General features: G+C 36.5%; 1 pseudogene; it reads right to left on the bottom strand.

Moving 5' to 3' along the window:
- Positions 1-10,210: 10,210 nt before the first annotated feature.
- The window catches only part of LOC108472174 (ABC transporter G family member 1-like), a 36,940-nt pseudogene continuing 28,383 nt past the window's right edge, over positions 10,211-18,767 (bottom strand).

The following is an 18,767-nucleotide window of genomic DNA, read 5'->3' as shown; positions in this document are numbered from 1 at the left end:
TGGGTGTGGCTATCATCGAGAATACTTTTACAAACCGTCGGTAGTAACCGGCAAGTCCCAAAAAGCTCGAACCTCAAGAATATTTCTGAGGCTTCCAGCTAAGTATGGCTGAAATTTTGCTCGGTCGACTCGAATACCGTCTGAGATACCACATGACCCAAGAAGCTAACCTCTCTTAACCGTAACTCACACTTGTGAACTTAGCATATAACCGCTTATCCCGTAATATTTGCAACACTAATCTCGGTGCTCGCATGTTCGGTCTCATCTCTTGAATAGACCAAGATGTCGTCAATGAACACAACTACGAACCGATCCAAATATGGTCTGAAGATCCGATTCATCAAATCCATAAATACCGCAGGGGCATTAGTGAGCCCAAACGGCATCACTAAGAACTCGTAGTGAGCATATCTCGTTCTGAAGGCAGTTTTGGGTATGTCCGAATCTCGGATTCGCAACTGATAATAGCCCGATCTCAAATCTATTTTTGAGAACACTGAGGCTCCATTCAGTTGATCCAACAAATCATCGATACGCGGTAACGGATATTTATTCTTTATCGTCACTTTATTCAGCTGACGATAGTCAATGCACAACCTCATGGTTCCGTCCTTCTTTTTTACAAACAATACTAGTGCACCCCAAGGTGAGAAACTTGGTCGAGCAAAACCTCTATCCGTCAATTCTTGCAACTGAGCTTTCAACTCCTTTAACTCGGTTGGTGCCATACGATACGGAGCTATCGAAATTGGCGTAGTCCCAGGTACAAGCTCAATACCAAACTCTATCTCCGAACAGTGGCAAACCCGTAATTCTTCGAAAAACATCCGGTATTCACAAACCACCGCACAGATTCGGTTTTATTTCTAACTCCTTATCATCAAGTACATACGCAAGGTATGCTTCGCACCCTTTCTTACATATTTCGGGCCAACATTGATGATATTACGGTGGCAACCCTTTAAGTCCGTAGACTCAACTCGGATCATCTCGTTATTTGCGCACCTCAAATCAATAGTCTTGCTTTTGCAATTCACAACCGCATCATGCACGGTCAACCAATCCAACCCAAGAATAACATCAAATTCATCGAACGGCAAAAGCATCAAGTCCGCCGGAAAACAGAACCTCAATTACTAGGGACATTTCTTACACACTTTGTCGATCAAAGACGTAACGACCCAAGGATTTGACACCGAATTATGAACTCAGAGACTCAATAGGTAAAGTCTCTTTGGATGCTAAGGTTTGGATATATAAGAATGAGTAGAACCGTGGTCAATCAAAGCAATCACATTAGTATCAAAGAGAGTGAAAGTACGGTAATAACATCCGGCGAGGAAGCATCCTCACGCATGCGCAGGCATAAGCCCTAGTAGGAGCGCGAGCCTCGAATCTGGTCGTAGCATCTCTAGATCCTCTCGACCACCACTAGCATTGCCCGTATTTCTAGATGGTCTACCTCGAGCGTTGGTAGCGCCGGCTTCCCACTCGATCTACATTCTGCTCGCACAACTTTGGGCAATCTTTAATGAAGTGGTCAACTGATCCGCACTTGTAACAGAGCGGTCACGGAATCTACAACTTCTAGAATGCCATTTGCCACAACATCGGCACTCCGTTCTCTCTCGACGATCATTTCCACCATCGCCGATCAAGTGACTCGTGTGGTCACAGGGGTCGATCGTGATCTCGTCTAGAAAAGCCCGAAGTGTCTCTAGACCGCCTAAGCCATCTCTAAATTTCTTTGATGATCGTGGGAAGGGCTTCCCAAGACCTCTTACTGAAACTCCCTTGCTCCCACTTCACTTTTCTTTTCTCCATATCGAGCTCCTCGGCTTTGCACGCCGCTCGACAAGAGCCACAAACTCTCGGATTTCCAAAATGCCAACATACTGACTTAATATCATCATTCGGTCCATCTTGAGCGTTTACACATCACACTTCAAGAAATGCATTTCGCTGCATCGGCTAAGCCTCACAAATTTCGTTCAGAGTTTGACCGACATGGAACCTTGTTTAAGTTCAAGAAATTCCTTCCATTTTGATCCATAAATCTCGATCGATATACTTTTTCCAAACTCGGTTTGGAAAACTCCCAAGTTACTTGCTCTCGGGGCACAATGTAAGTCGAGTACACCACCAATAGTAGGCGTAATCACGTAGCAAGGAGATAGTACACTTTAGGCATTCATCGGTGTACAAGATAGCTCATCGAGTACCGGATAGTGTTGTCCAACCAAAATTCAGCTTGCTCGGCATCGTCGCTATCCGTAGCTTTAAATTCAAGAGCCCGTGTTTTTGGATTCTATCAATCGGGGCTTATTTGACCTTATTTGGTCGGGCACCGGAGGCATTGTAGGTGCGGGGGTTGTATTAGTCGGGAATGGAGGTTGCGGGACAACCGTGTTAGTTCGAATGTATTGGTTGAACCAATCATTCATCACGCTATAGAAAGCTTGCCTAGCCTCATCATTCGGATTGCTAGCAACAGGTTGAGAGTCCGCCGGCGCTGTCCCTTGTGCGGGAGCAGGCGCCACACTCTCCACATCATTAACTATCGCTTGGTTGGGATCGGGATCCATTACTATGAATAAACACAAATTCAAACGTCAGAAATCACCACACTATCAAATAATCACATAAAATGGCATGTATAGCTAGACCCAAATGCATTACGGTAGTTCTAGAATCGACTAAACCGTAGCTCTGATACCAATAAAATTGTAACACCCCGTACCCGAGTCCGTTACCGGAGTCGAACACAAGGTGCACACAGACTTAATTGTTTTCACAGTCCATAAAAAAAAAATTTCCAGACTAGCTGGTTACTGCGTCACTGTCGCCTTAAAAATCATATCTTGAGTTTTAAAGCTCGAAAATCAGTTTCGTAATTTTTCACTGAAACTAGACTCATAAGTCCATCAACATAATTTTTTTCTAGAATTTTTTGTGGGCCAATTAGTACAGTTTATTAGTTAAAGTCTCCCCTAATCCAGGGTTCGACTACAGACCTTCACACATTACGAATTGGATATCTCCCTGTACAGGGCTTCAATACGGATGCCGTTTGTTTCTATAGAAACTAGACTCAGAGAGGAATCTATACATATATGACATGTCTCCTAATTATCTCTGGTTAATTTATAATGAATTTCCAAAGTCGAAACAGGGGATCCAGAAACTGTTCTAGCCCTGTTTCACGAGAACTTTAATATCTCTTAACATATAACTCATATGACAGTTTCGTTTCTTCCATATGAAAGTAGATTCATCAAGGTTCATTTAAATAATTTATTCACTATTTAATTCCATTTCTACAATTTTTAATGATTTTTCAAATACACACCACTGCTGCTGTCAGCATCTGTTTTCAAGGTAAACCTTACCTATTTCGTGGTTTCCATGGACCAACTAGAGTTTTGTCATACATAGGTCCACATATGGTCATATTTAGCCATTCCAAGGGCTGATCATTGCCCAACACTTCCATTCCAGTCCATAGTCACATCATGAAACCATATATATATACATAAACACAAATGGTCTAATGCCATACTCCACTTTTACGAGCCATTTTCGCATGGGCATACACATACATCACAAAACGTACTTGAAAAAAAACAGCAAAGGGTAGTCCTATACATGCCATATCCAGAGTTCAACTAAAAGAGTACCAAAGGGCTTTGATAGTGTGGATGACTTCGACTTCGATGATCCCGAATCCGATAGCTAACGAGCAAAATCTATAAAACAGAGAGCCAAAGCAACGGGGTAAGCATTTTAATGCTTAGTAAGTCTCAAGTAAAGAAATCAGCTTTGACTAAAGTATTACATTCACATAGCTAAATGAATCACTTTATTAATACACATTCTCATAATCATGCTTACTTCACACTTCATCAACATATACACACAAGGTATCAACCTATCTAAGAGCCGAAAGTTCGTTAGTCGATTGAACGAATACTATTTCAAACGGATCGACTTTTTCGATGCACATGTAAACATACCTTATCGTATGGGTTTTTCGAGCGTATTAATTGAATTTATTACAGCACCAAAACGCTCACCTTCAACCGAGCTTCTTGAATTTAGCGGATATAACCACAAGCACAATTGCCTTGGTCTTAACCCGGATTTGGTAACTTGCACAAATGCCTTGGTCTTAGCCCGGATATAACAACTTCGCACGAATGCCTTGGTCTTAGCCGGATATAATCACTAGCATAAATGCCTTCGGACTTAGCCCGGTATCATTCAAATGCTCATGTACACATATATCAATAATCACGACACATCCATATTTCATTCTCGTTACTAAGGCTCAAACACAAAACATTTATCCAACCTTTCCAATTTCGGCTCAATAGCCACACACAAAGAGCATGATTTCAATTGACTTTATAACTTAGTCCCTACGCACATTATTGTTCGCCATAATATGACAAATCATTTCAATATAATTCAAGTAGGGTCATTATCAAGACTTACCTCGGACGTGGTCGAACGATTTCGACGGCTATTCGACTACTTTTTCCTTCCCTTTATCGGATTTAGCTCCCCTTTGCTCTTGAGCTTAATTTAACAAATAAATTGATTTAATCATTTGAGCATCGAAAGAGGAATTCAAGGTACTTAGCCCACATATTTTCATTAGACATTAAAGTCACATATGTACGGAAATCATGAATCAACTCAACACATTAGTTAGTACCCTCCTTAGTCAATTTTCTAAGCCAAGAATAGGCATCAATATGCTTGCCTCTAACCGAATGCATGCACACCAATTCCCCTCATGTGGCGAATATGCATGTCCATGTTGAGGCCAATTATACACTTAATACCACACAAAACAGCTTACATTTTACTAACTAACGATTCCATATTGTAACTCAATACGCATCAATCATTTATTTCATAACCAAACATCATCATATGCTAATATATACCTTGAGATGGTATATATGTCATACCAATACATCATGTGCAAACATGTATATCTATATATATATATATATGCTAGAGCCGAATCTCAAAGTTGCTTATATCCAAATATAAACATATATCCAAAGCTCAAATCTTACCTACCATGCAATATGCATAAATCACACTTATGGATATACCATGGTGAATACACCACAATACCATACCGCTTCGATTTTGGTCACGGTTGAACAAGGAACTTAATGCCTCACTCGAAAGAAAAAAAAATGCTAAAAAGAAGATTTAAGAGTCATCAATCCACCTTCACATGCATCATTACAAAGCTTCATTTTTAGCATGTAAATGACATCAACACCAAGCAAGAATGATGCATCCATGGCCGAGTGTCATTTCCATCACCTAACAAGATTTCGACCATGGGCTAGGTAGAACTCAAGCTACCAACTAAAACATGCATGCATCTCATGGACAACATCAAACATACCTTAGTCTAACAAATCACCATAGCCGATTGTTTCAAGCTCCTCCCCTTCCTTTCTTTCCTCTATTCGGCCAAGGATGAACCAAAGGACACACTTGTTTCCTTTCTTCCTTAGAGTTTTCAGCCAAAAGAAGTGACAATTGATGAACACTTTTTTTTTCTTCTTTGTTTTCTTTCTCTCATTCACGGCAAGGGGGGGGCATGGATGAGACCATTTTTTTTCTTTCTTTGCCCATGCTCTTTATTTTATTATTTCTAACATCAAGCATTCACCCAACATGTTTTATGACATGTTTTGCCTATAATTCTTTGTCATGGCGGCCATTAGCAAATAAAGGGAATTTGACATGCAAACCCTCATTTTTGCATGCATGATCAACTAGTCATCACAAATTTCCCCATCATACTTTCAAAGTTTTTTACTAGGTCCTTTCTAGTGAAATTCACATTTATAACTCTAAATTAAAACATCAAAAATGTCACACATGAGTTAACACATATTATAGGCAATAAAATAAATATTAAATTATTTTTATGCCTCGGTTTTGTGGTCCCGAAACCACATTCCGACTAGGGTCGTTTTAAGGCTGTCACACGACAGCTGCATCACCAGTAACAGTAGAACCCTGCAAAACATATAAATTGGCAATCTTTCTCTGCCCTTTCATCACAACAAGGGAACCTTTGGAAATATTTAAAACCCCATTTTCAGCTGTGTATTTATACCCTTTTGAATCAAGAGTACTCAATGAAATTAAATTTCTTTTCAATCCTGGAACATGTCGTACGTCACTAAGTGTTCTGACAACTCCATCAAACATCTTAACTTTAATTGTTCCAACACCTGCGATTTTACACGAAGCATTATTTCCCATCAAAACAACTCCTTCAGACACTATTTCGTAAGTTGTAAACCAATCTCGATTGGGACTCATATGGAAGGTGCAGCCTGAATCAAGTATCCACTCCTCACTTACTTTAGAATCATTGACAAAAGCGACTAGAAGTTCACCATCGTTGTAGTCTTCTACAACATCAGCTTCACCAGAACTTTCTGGTTGTTTTCCCTTTTGATTCGCAGCCTCCCTTTTAATCTTATTCTGTAGCTTATAGCACTCAAATTTAATGTGTCTTTTCTTCTTACAGAAGTTGCAAGTTTTACCTCTGTTTGAAGACTTTGATCTACCCTTAGATTTACCGCGAGGATTCCGTTCCTGTGGCCTTCCACGATCATCATCAGCATTCTGATCTTGTCTCCCACGAACAATAAGATCCTCTCCCTGAGAGTTGGGTATAACCATAAGATGCTTCATCTTATCATATGAGGTCAAAAAATCATAAACCTCATCAACAGTGAGAGACTCGCGACTATATAAAATCGTGTCTCTAAAGGTTGAATAAGACGAGGGTAACGAACAAAGTAGAATCAACCCTAGATCTTCCTTATCATACTGAACCTCTATGGCCTCCAAGTTTGAGGGAATTTCTTTAAACATCGTTAAGTGCTCATGTACAGACACACATTCCTCCAAACGATGAGCATAAAGATGTTGCTTCATATGCAACTTGCTTGTTAGAGTTTTCGATATACATATTTGTTCTAGGCTCTTCCATAATGCAGCGGCGGGTTTCTCTTTCATCACATCCTGTAAAATTTCATTGGACAATTGCAGATGTAATTGTGTTAATATCTTTCGATCCTTATGCTTTTTCTCTTCATCTGTTAATGTCGAAGGCATCTTATCTATCCCTAGCAGGGCATCCTCCAAATCCATCTACGCAAGAACTGCTTGCATCTTAATCTGCCACAACACAAATCTGGTGTTGCGATCTAACAGCGGAATTTCATACTTTAAAGACGCCATTATCGTGATCGAGATGAACAACCCCGAAGCTCTGATACCAATTTGTGAAAATAAAATAAAGAACACACAAATTTTACGTAGAAATCCTTTCGGGAAAAAAACCACGGGCAGAGGAGAAGAAAATTCACTATGTTGAATTCGAATTATTACAAGAGAATAGACTATGTCTATTTATAGAGTTGTAAAGCCATATTCTAGTAAGACTGAGATACCTTATTCTAATCAATATCAAATAGATGGAATTTAATAAGGTTTAAAAAACCTTATTCTAAAATAAAATAAAAGAAGTGTAATTCTATATGGATTCTTCTTTTATTTTATTTTACCACTGTATTTTATTTAAATAAGGATTCGGGTCACTTAATTCTAACACTAACATTTAAGTAAAATATACCATTTTGAAAAGAAAATTTGTAGCTTTAAACTTTTTAAGCTAAATTAATATCATAAATTCATAAATTATTTCATCATTATTTTTAAAAATATACGTTATTTAACCAATATTACAAATTATGTACATATAATGATATAATATATAATATTTTTAAAAATATGTTTAAATTTTAAAATTAAATTAAAAGTTATTTGCATAATATTTTGTTAGAGTTGTGTGACCCGAATCATTGTTAAAAAAATATTGTGGTAAAATAAAGAAATTTGTGTAGGGCTTAATTCTCTAGATGTTTTACGAAGCTATTAACCACCAATACCAAGACTCATTTCTTGTTGATTTTAGTCATTTAATTGTATATATATATTTCAGCTCAACTTACCTATTCTTTATTAGCTTATACATTTACTCAAATTTTTATTAACTTATTTAACTTTATAACGCTTTTACACATTCCGTTTTAGTTTATATACAATAGTTAATACTCATAGTCATGTCTCATTATTAATATTTTTAAATTTATTTTACCTCTTTTTCAAATTCGATCCTAATTTAATTAAAACACACTATTTTCAAATTAAACCTCGTAATCAAATTTTGTTTTAAATTATTAATATAATAATACATTATTATATTATTTTAATACTTTAATATTTTTTACCTTAATTTGGATATCCATTTTAACTCCACAATTTAATAATCCGATTCTTCTAACCCCTATATTTTGGGCGTTCTAACTAACTTATAATTTTCATCACATAAATGAACACAAACATTATTATCTCTCTTATGTATACTTTTTTTTCAATGTATGAGTTATTGATATGTTTTAAAAATTTTATTATTTAAATAATAATATATTATATAAATTTATTGAAAAATAATATTTGAAATACATAAAAATTTCAAAAATATATCAAGTTTCAGTTAAAATGTTTTTTTTAATTTAGATATTTTTAACATCCTTTAAAGCTATATTTAGTGTATATAAAATAATTATAATCTAAACTTAGATGATTAGTAACAATATTTTAAAAATTATATATTAAAATAATAATAATCAAATAAAGAATTGAATAGGAATAATTCATATATATAATATAAATTACATCTTGGAATTATTTGTCAAATTGTTAACTATTATTCTAGTTAATTATAATGAAAAACAACATAAATATAATTTATATTTATAAATGTATACCAAATATGTTTCCAAAATATAACTAAATATTTCTGTTTAATTTTGTCAACAATATATTCTAAAGGAATCAAATTCATTTAGTAACAAAATCATAAGAATCTGCAATTTGCTACTAAAGTTGAAAATTGAATTTGTTTAGTATATTTTACATTAATTAATATTTCTCATTATATTTTTGAACAGGGCAGATTTAGGGACTTGGCAAGGGCATCGACCCTCTTAAAATAGAAAATCTTCCATTTAGGCCCTTTATAGTTTATAAAATTTTAAATTACAAATGGTAAACTTTTATTTTGACTCCTTAAAATGATAAAAATTAATTTAATACTCTAAAAATTATAAAGATATAGACTATTAAATTGGTGAAGTTACATTTTGCTATTATAAAAATATATAATTTAATTTCCCAAAAATTTCTGACTTTGGCTCTACCCTAAATCATATTTTCGGATCCACTATTGTTTAGAACTAAAGGTAAATTTACCGTTACACTTTGACTCTATATAAAATTTTACATTTTTACTTTTATTTGATTGAATTTTGGTACCAAAATTTGAATTTTTTCAAAATTTACGATTCAATTTAAATTAAAATATTTTTAAGACAAAATTAAATTAAAAATTATTTAAATATTTTGTTTTAACCTCTAAAATAATAAATTAAGTGAAATAATATAAAATTACAATAATTTTGTAAAAAAACTTATTTTAATACAATTTTAGTTTTTTTTCAAATTAGTAAATGGAATATAGTAACGGTAAATTATTATTATTATTAAAAAGCTATGTAGATGCAACATGTAGAAGAGAGTTAATAATAAGAATAAATATTAGTACAATATAATTAAATATCTATAACCACTTTAAATGATATAAATTTAATAAAATAAAAAATGTATTAAAAGGTTTAGAAATTAAATAGAAAAAAATAAATGGACCCCTTGTCAGTTAATTATATATATAATATGTATGTGATATATGATAAGATATGTATGTATATACACTTTTTCTTTTCCCATAGAAAAATTGTTGTATGAACAATTCAATATTGTGATCTCATGTATCATTTTATTACTCTTGTAAACCAAATTCCTCCCACTAAAAATTGATATTGTAGTCTCATTCATGGCTTCCTTGACTTGCAAGCTAGAAGTTCAAGTGATATATAAAATTAGTCGAAACAAATGAACAACGTAAACAGAAATGTACAGGCTTTTATTCTTCGTTATTTCACATGCATAATTTAGCCCTAAATTTTACTAGCAAACCTAGACAAGACCTTAACTATATAAATACAAAATACATGACAATTTAAATAATATTTTATGATGAAGAAATAGGAGATGGATTTTCTAATATCCGACTTGATTGCTTAAGAGGGACTGCCATATAAGATTTGATAAAAGGTTTAACCTTATCAACGGTGTTAATAATTCCCCAAAACAAAAGACGGTATATAACTACCATGCCAAACAAGATTCCAACATCAACCCATTTAGAGTATCCCATTTCAACTTGCCAAAAGCTTCTCAAGACTTCATCACCAGTAATGGTGGGAGATCCCCTAGCTTGATTGTTAGGGAAACTTAATCCTTCACATTCATTCTTGTAGATTCCTTGATTTGCATACTCGTGAAATGCGATGTAGTACATGACATACCTTCAGAAAGGTTCAGGGAGATCATTTGGCAACCGAAAGAAGCCACCGTTTAACATCATCACCCCTTGGATGCCGGCTCCCGAATGATTCCCGTGAGAAAATCGGGCACAATGCTTGCAATTGTCATCATCAAGCTCTCAACCAGCATCACGGTGGTGAAGAGCAATATGACAAAGTAGGCAAAGTGACCAAGACTTTTGAAGTCCAACTAGGTAATAAGCTATTGCTCCTGGGATTAAAGAGATCATAAACAAGTAGGGGATGGATGAAATGGTGTTTCCAACGACAAATGCTCCAACCCCATAATGTCTATTTAATCTTTCCTGGCCAAATACCTGGTTTTGATAATAAGGAGCAAAAACTAAAGAATTTTATGTACTTATAATGTCCAAATGGTGAAGACATTGAAAAAAATAAAAGTACCTTCATGTCTTCAACAAAAGAAGGGAATCCTCCTATTGCCATGAATGTCAAGGATGCTACAACAAACATGAGCATGGATCCCTAACCTGAAAATCCCAAATTTTTTATAATTGGCTTACATTATCTTCACTAAAGCGTGGAATAGTTTATAGCATGTCATCAAGTTACCTGAATTGAGCTAAAGGTGAAACCAATATCATGGAAGATAGTCCCAACACATAAACATAATGTAATGTCGATTGCAAGGTGAAGCTAGTAGTAGCCTAAATCACGATATATATTAGCAAAAGATCGCTTAGTAAGAACTATGCTTTGGGTAATGAAGCTTGCTTCGCTTCCCTTCTTCTCTAGAGGCCCTCCTTTCTGTAAATGAAGAACACTTACAAGTCAGAATATTGGTTTTTCTTGGTTAAGGTTTCCTAAAGATTCAAACTAGCATACTTGTTGAGATATCTTCAGTACGTTCTGCTGAACTTGCTTGCATATCTCTGATGACTTGTAGGACCTGAAAAGTGTGTCGATGATTTTTTCTGTGTTATTGCTACATATTCCTTGTTCTATGTCCTAATGAACACCGATAAATAGATCCATAAATTGCTAATTAACTTATCAACTGCATAGTTCATACTTCGAGTGAAGAATACCATATACTTACTTCAACAAAGTCTTTGTTAATAGTTCTGAGATAATGATCTGATGGGTTCCTCAAAGCTGGAAATTGGAAGCCATTTGTATCGAAAAGCTAGAAACAAGTTTGTTTTGCATAAGAAAGAATTATAGCCGCTCATAATTATTTACCAATTTACACAAACATTAGAACAATATATGCTGCATAAGAAAGAATCATAGCCACTCATAATTATTTACCAATTTACAAAAACATTAGAACAATATATGTACATGTACCTTCTCTGCCATTGAAACAGGACCAAAATATACTGTTTTGCCAGAAGAGAGAAGGAAAATATTATGGAAGAGCTCAAAAACTTCATTACTAGGTTGATGAATGGATGCAATTACAGTCCTTCCATGTTGGTGATCTAGCTTCACGATCTAGTTCATAACATGGTAGGATGCTGCACTATCTAGTCCACTAGTAGGCTCGTCAAGGAAGAGAAGCTTGGGCCATGTTATGATCTCAATACAAATGCTGAGCCTCCGCTTTTGTCCACCACTGAGTCCTTTGGTGCTCCACCCTCCGATTCTGGTGTCCATGGAATCTTGCAACCCCATTTCTCTGATTGCCATCTCAGCTCTTTCTTTCTTTTCAAATACTGACATGGAATCAGGCAACTGAAGCTGTGCTGAGTAGAAAACAGCTTCCCTTATCGTAAGTGTTGTCATTAGAGTGTCATCTTGAGTCACATAAGCCTAATGAAAAACATTCCTTTAAAAACTATGGTATTTAAGTTTCAAGACAATTGAGAGATTTGGATTATTTAATTCCCTTCTTTAGTTAATTTTCATACTGAAGTTCCAAAAGCAAGTGTTTCCTTGCGGCCATTAATTAGGATCTCCCCAGTTTGTTACGTACGTGAACTCAGTACTCTTCCTACCAAATCAAATATTTTTTTATAAATAAAATTATGTAGCATGATATAATTTGTAATCGAAGGGGATATATCATTAATTGGTAGAATAGTGTAAAACATGAAGAGGTAAGTGTGAAACATGAAGTAATAATTAGTATTGTTAAGTTTACACACAGATGATGAATAAACTTGTATTACTTCAAAAGAATACATTGAAGTACCATATATCTTGAGTAGGAGCTGTGCATGCTTATATAGAAAAGCATGCAGCCAATAACTGCTAATAACAACTAACAATAACAACTATCAGTTATCAGTAACCGATATCAACTAACAACAGACTTAACAGAATAATAACATAAGCCAATCACTAGGTCAACTATTATTCTAACATTCTCCCGGTTTCTTTTTTGTTTGAACATTTGAGAGCATCATTTTGTGTGAGAACTCGAAGAGCTTGTCAAAATGATTCAAACTGCTTAGGTATAATGGGCTTGATAAGAACATTATCGACTTGTTTTGATAATGGGACAAAGTTCACTTATAGAGTTCCATCGAGAACCTTTTCCTAAATGAAGTGATGATCTATCTCGACATGCTTCATTCGGGCATGGTGAGTGGGATTTGTAGCTATGGAAACTGTAAAAGTATTGTCTTACCAGATCACAGGTGGCGAACAGTTTGACAGACCAATTTCATCTATCAGTTGTTTAACCCACAAAAGCTCTGAAACACAGTTGGCGACACTTCGATACTCTACTTCATAAGAAGATTTGGAAACAATATTTTGTTTCTTGGAACACGATGCAATAGGATTTGGTCCTAGGTACACAACATACCCTATGGAGGAACGTCGATATTCAACAGACGAGGCCCAGTCAGCATTCGAGTAACAAACAACCTCAACTTGTCCTTTGGAGAAATATAAACCATGATCAACAGTCCCAATAAGATACCTTAGCTGTAACACCCCGAACCCGAGACCATCGCCGGTGTCGGACACGAGGGGTTAACAAGCCAAATCCACATATTGCACCCACCAATTTGACATTTCCAGACAGGCTGGAAATCTGCGTCACTGTCGCCTTAAAAATCATATCTCGAGTTTCAAAACTCGGAAACTGATTCCGTAAATTTTTCCTGAATTTAGACTCATATATCCATCCATGGATTTATTTTTAGAATTTTTGGTCGGGCCAATTGGTACAGTTTATTAGTAAAAGTCACCCATGTTACAGGGATCGACTGCTCTGACCTTCGCGCGTTACAACTTTAATATCTCCCTGTACAGGGCTTTAATACTGGTGCCGTTTGTTTCTAATGAAACTAGACTCAAAATGGAATCTTCACATATAAGGCATGACTTCTAATTCTTTCTGGATAATTTATAGTAAATTTTTAAAGTCGTGACAGGGGACCCAGAAACCGTTCTGGCCCTGTCTCACAATAGCTTTAATATCTCTTAACATGTAACTCCTATGACCGTTTCGTTTCTTCCATATGAAAGTAGACTCATCAAGGTTCATTTACATAACTTATTAACTATTTAATACCATTCCTACAAATTTTGGTGATTTTTCAAATCCACACCACTGCTGCTGCCAGCATCTGTTTTCAAGGTAACCTTTACCTATTTCATGATTTCCACGATTCAATAGGCCCTTTTTGCATACATAGCACAAGTGTGATCATGATTAACCATTCCAATGGCTAATCTTTTCAAAACCATTCCATACCCCATAATTATCATCATACAAACGATTATAGAATCATACTAACCACGTATCTAAGCCATTTTCGCATGGCTATCCAAGCTTACATAAAACCGAAAGGTACATGACCTTCTACAATAGGGTAGTCCTATACATGCCATTTCAAAGTTCAACCAAAATTATACCCAAAATGGAGGCTTTGATAGTGTAGATGACTTCGACTTTAATGATCCCGAATCCGATCGCTAACGAGTAAAATCTATAAAACAGAGAGCCAAAGCAACGGGGTAAGCATTTTTTTATGCTTAGTAAGTCTCAAGCAATAAAATCAGCTTTAACTAAAGCATTACATTCACATAGCCAAATGAATCATTTCATTAATACACATTCACATAATCATACTTACTTCACACTTCATCATTATACACTTTCACAAGATATCAACCAATCCAATAGCTGAAAACTCGTTAGTCGATTGAGCGAATGTTACTCAAACATATCGACTTTTCCAATGCACATATAAACATAACTTATTCTTTGGGCTTTTCGAGCGTACTAATTAAATTTATTACAGCAACCAACGCTCACCTCCAGCCCAAGCTTCTTCGGAATACAACCGGATATAACCACATGCACGAATGCCTTGGTCTTAGCCCGGATAGAACGACTTGCACAAATGCCTTCGGTATTAGCCCGGATTTAACAACTGCACGAATGCCTTGGTCTTAGCCGGATGTAGTCGCTAGCACAATTGCCTTGGTCTTAACCGGATATAATTACTAGCATAAATGTCTTGGACTTAGCCGGATATCATTCAATTGCTCATGCACACATATACATCAATAATCATTACACATCCATATTTCATTTTCGTTACTAAGGCTCAAACACAAACATATCACTAGCATAATCGCCTTGGGACTTAGCCCGGGTATCATTCAAATACTCATACACACATAAATCAATAATCATTACACATCCATATTTCATTTCACATAATTCGAGTAGGGTCATTTCTTGAGGACTTACCTCGGATGTTGTCGAACGGCCCGACGGCTAATCGATCACTTTTTCCTTCCCTTATCCAATTGTGGCCCTCTAAGCTCTTGAGCTAATTCAAACAAATTCAATTCATTAAAGTCTCGCTTGCTAGCCTTGGCGAATACACATATCATTGACTCAACATCACATAACTAAGCACTTTAGTCAATTTTCTTTAATTACGCACACATTCGCCATAGCTCACAACAAGGTAGCCGATTACCTAAGTCAAGAATAGGCATCATTAAGCTTGCCTCTAACCGAATGCATGCACAATAATTCCCCCATGTGGCCGATTATACTTAGTCATACTTGCACAAAATCAACAATAAATTGCAAGATTTTCACATCATATGTGTACTAGGCCGATTGTACATGCAAATTTCACAACATTCTTCAACAAATTTCTTCTTTAAACAACATATTTATCACTTTCTTCATAATCAAAATATCATGTGCAATCATATATACACATATAGGTGCAAGGTCAATTTCAAGGTGTCCACACCATCCAAAACACAAATTTTTACTAACATGCAAGAAGCATGAACCATGCTCATGAATGCATCATGGCCGAATACATCACAATCATGCCCTTTCAACTTCAATCATGGTTAAACAAAAGAAAACTCAATGTCTTACTCAAGATGGCTACAAAGAAATTTCAAGAGTAGAAAATCCATCATTGCATGCATCATTAGCAAGCTTCACATTTAGCATGCAATGGCTTTAACACAATAACAACTTTGGCCAAATACCATTCCCATGGCATAACAAGGATTTGAACCATGGCTAACATGAACATCAAGTTAGCAACTAAAACATGCATGAAACTCATAACACAACCTCATACATACCTTACTCTTGATGCAAGTTTAGCCAAATTTCCTTCTAGATCTCTTCTAAACAAAGAAAGTGAAGCAAAAATCTCTTCTTCCTCTTAGTATTTTCGCCAAAAGGAGAGAACAAGGATGAACAAAATTTTTTGTTTTCTTTCTTAGTTGCACGGCAATGGGGGGCATCCATGCTCATCTTTTTTTTTGTTCATTTCTTTAATGTTAATTCTTATTTTATTTCTTCATACATAACTCACTAACCAAACATGTTGGAAACATGTTTCCTTGCCCATCAACACCTACCTTGGCCGCCACTATGCTTCTTTTGGGGAAATTTGACATGCAAATCCCTTATTTTTGCATGCATGATCAACTAGTCATCCCACATCTTCCCATCATACTTTCAAAGTTTACTACTAGGCCCTTTGTAGTGAAATTCACATTTATAACACTAAATCAAATCATCAAAAATGTCACACACAATTTAACACATATCATAGGCATCAAAATAAATTTTAAATTATTTTTATGCCTCGGTTTTGTGGTCCCGAAACCACATTCCGACTAGGGTCAATTTTGGGCTGTCACAACTCTCCCCCACTTAAGAAATTTTCGTCCCCAAAAATCTTACCGGTAAATAGGGTTGGGTATCGCTCTTTCATAGAGTTCTCGGTTTCCCAAGTAGCTTCTTCTATCCCGTGTTTGAGCCATAACACTTTCACTAGCGGAACCCGCTTGTTTCGCAACTCTTTCACTTCACGTGATAGGATACGAATCGGTTCTTCCTCATAACTCATATTGGCTTGAATTTCAACCTCCGATGGACTAATCACGTGCGATGGATCAGATCTATAGCGTCGAAGCATCGAAACATGAAAGACATCGTGAATCTTTTCGAGTTCAGGGGGCAAAATCAGACGATATGCCACTGGACCAACTCGCTCGGATATCTCATATGGTCCAATGAACCTCGGGCTCAACTTGCCCTTACGGCCGAATCTGAGTATCTTTTTCCAAGGCAAAACCTTGAGAAACACTTTATCTCCCACCTGATACTCGATGTCCTTACGCTTCAGATCCGCGTACGACTTCTGACGATCGGAGGCTATCTTCGACTTTCACGGATTACTTTCACTTCTGCTCAAAGATCTCTAATCAAATCCACCCGAAAATTTTGCTTTCACCGAGCTCGGTCAAAACAATGGTGTACGGCATTTACGATCGTACAAAGCCTCGTAAGGTGCCATCCTAATACTTGATTGAAAACTATTGTTATAAGCGAATTCAATCAAAGGCAAATACCGCTCCCATGAACCATCGAACTCGAGGATGCAACATCTCAACATATCCTCAAGTATCCGAATTATCCGCCGGATTGACCATCGGTTTAGGGGTGAAAGCGGTCTTTGAAATGCAACTTGGTACCCAAAGCTTCTTGCAACTTCTTCCAAAATCGCGAGGTAAATCTCGGATCTCTATCCGACACGATGGAAATAGGCACCCGTGCAATCTCACAACTGAGAAACGTCTGATTCGGCTAGTTTGTCCATTGAAAAGTCCGACGCACAGGACAAAGTGAGCCGACTTAGTCAATCTATCTACAACGACCCAAATCGCATCCTTCTTACTCACCGACAATGGCGACCGATACGAAGTCCATTGTGACTCGATCCCATTTCCACTCGGGTATCGTGATCGGTCAAGTAATCCTCAAGGCACTTGATGTTCCGCTTTCACTTGTTGACATATTAAACACCTCAAACAAAGTCGAGATGTCTCGTTTCATACCATGCCACCAAAATCGACGTTTCAAATCGTTGTACATCTTCGTACTCCCGGGTGGATTGCCATTTGGCTACAATGGGCTTCGTTTAGAATTATCGAAATAAGTTCAATTCTTTGGAACACAGACGACTTCGAACCTCAAACAATCGTCATCATCGATCTGAAACTCCGATTCCTTGTTAGGAACACACTCGGCCCGTTTTGCAACCAACTCATCGTCGACCTTCTGAGCCTCACTAATTTGATGTATCAATAATGGTTTGGCTTTCAATTCAGCTACTAACACGTTGTCGGATCGAACGGACAAGTGCACATTCATTGCTCGTAAAGCGAATAATGATTTACGACTCAAGGCATCCGCAACCACATTCGCCTTTCCCGGGTGATAGTCAATGACCAGCTCATAATCCTTTAACAGCTCGAGCCAACGTCTTTGTCGCAGATTTAAGTCTCTTTGGGTCATCAAATATTTGAGACTTTTGTGATCCGAGTACACATGGCACCTCTCACCAAATAAGTAATGTCGCCAAATCTTTAAGGCGAATACGATGGCGGCCAATTCGAGATCATGGGTCGGATAATTTTTCTTATGTGGCTTTAATTGCCTCGACGATAGGCCACAACTCGACCTTCTTGCATCAATACACAACCTAACCCAAGTAGGAGGCGCCACTATAGATGACAAACTCTTTGCCGATTCGGGTTGCACTAGAATTGGGGCTTCAGTTGAATAAGTTTTCATTGATCGAAACTCTTCGACATTTCTCCGTCCATTCAACTTAACATCCTTTTGGAGTAAGCCGTCATTGGCGTGGCTATCGTTGAGAAACCTTTACAAATCGTCGGTAATAACTAGCAAGCCCCAAAAGCTCGAACCTCGGTAATATTTCT

Source organism: Gossypium arboreum, chromosome 11 (genome assembly GCF_025698485.1).
Source record: "Gossypium arboreum isolate Shixiya-1 chromosome 11, ASM2569848v2, whole genome shotgun sequence".
In the NCBI taxonomy this organism is placed as follows: domain Eukaryota; kingdom Viridiplantae; phylum Streptophyta; class Magnoliopsida; order Malvales; family Malvaceae; genus Gossypium; species Gossypium arboreum.
Note: the sequence above shows the minus strand (reverse complement) of the source record. Positions and strands in the feature narration are given on the sequence as shown.